Raw genomic sequence first — 700 nt, 5'->3', positions numbered from 1 at the left:
ATGGGTGTGAAACCACAGCAGGAGGGGCAGCAGCAAACTCCACTGCTCCTTGTTGCTACATCTGGAGGTGACTCATGAACAAAGGTAGAGCAAACTTTCCCTGCTAAGAGGGTTGAAGAGGCTGAAGAAAGTTCAGGGAAGTGTGAAGGCTGCTTCTTGGCTCACCTGGTGCTCCCCTTGTTGGGCAGTGCTGTCTGAGATGTCTTGCTGGTTTTCCTTCCAGCTGGGCGGTGGGAAAGGCCGAACACAGGCAGAAGCCAAGATGTTTCTGCCAGGTTGCAACAGCCCCGGAGATGGAACCTGCGAGCGGCTGCTCAAAACGCTCTCTGGGTTTGTTGGGAAGGGCTCGGGTGCTGCAGAGCAGCTCTGCCCACTGCCCCAACCGGCCAGGCCAGGCCGAGTGGTCAGGGCCGTGACGCTCAGGGTGGCACCTGCTTGTCCAGCGCCCGAGGGAAGGGGCCCATTCACCGGAGGCTCAGCCACCAGGGATACGTGCCGGGATACGTGCCGGGATGCCGCAGCCCAGCAGGCTGTAGGACACGGCGCTGTTCAGCGTTCAGGACCAGCAGTGACCTGGAGGGTGCGCGGGCTGGGAGGGGAGAGGAGAGGCCCCCGCCTTGCTGCAGGGGTCTGGGAACCCTGCATCCACAGCCCTCCTGCTGAGGGCAGGGCTGGGCAACCGGGGAGGCTCTGGGAAGGG

The sequence above is a fragment of the Corvus brachyrhynchos genome, unplaced genomic scaffold, assembly GCF_000691975.1.
Source record: "Corvus brachyrhynchos isolate BGI_N302 unplaced genomic scaffold, ASM69197v1 scaffold4, whole genome shotgun sequence".
In the NCBI taxonomy this organism is placed as follows: Eukaryota; Metazoa; Chordata; class Aves; order Passeriformes; family Corvidae; genus Corvus; species Corvus brachyrhynchos.
Note: the sequence above shows the minus strand (reverse complement) of the source record.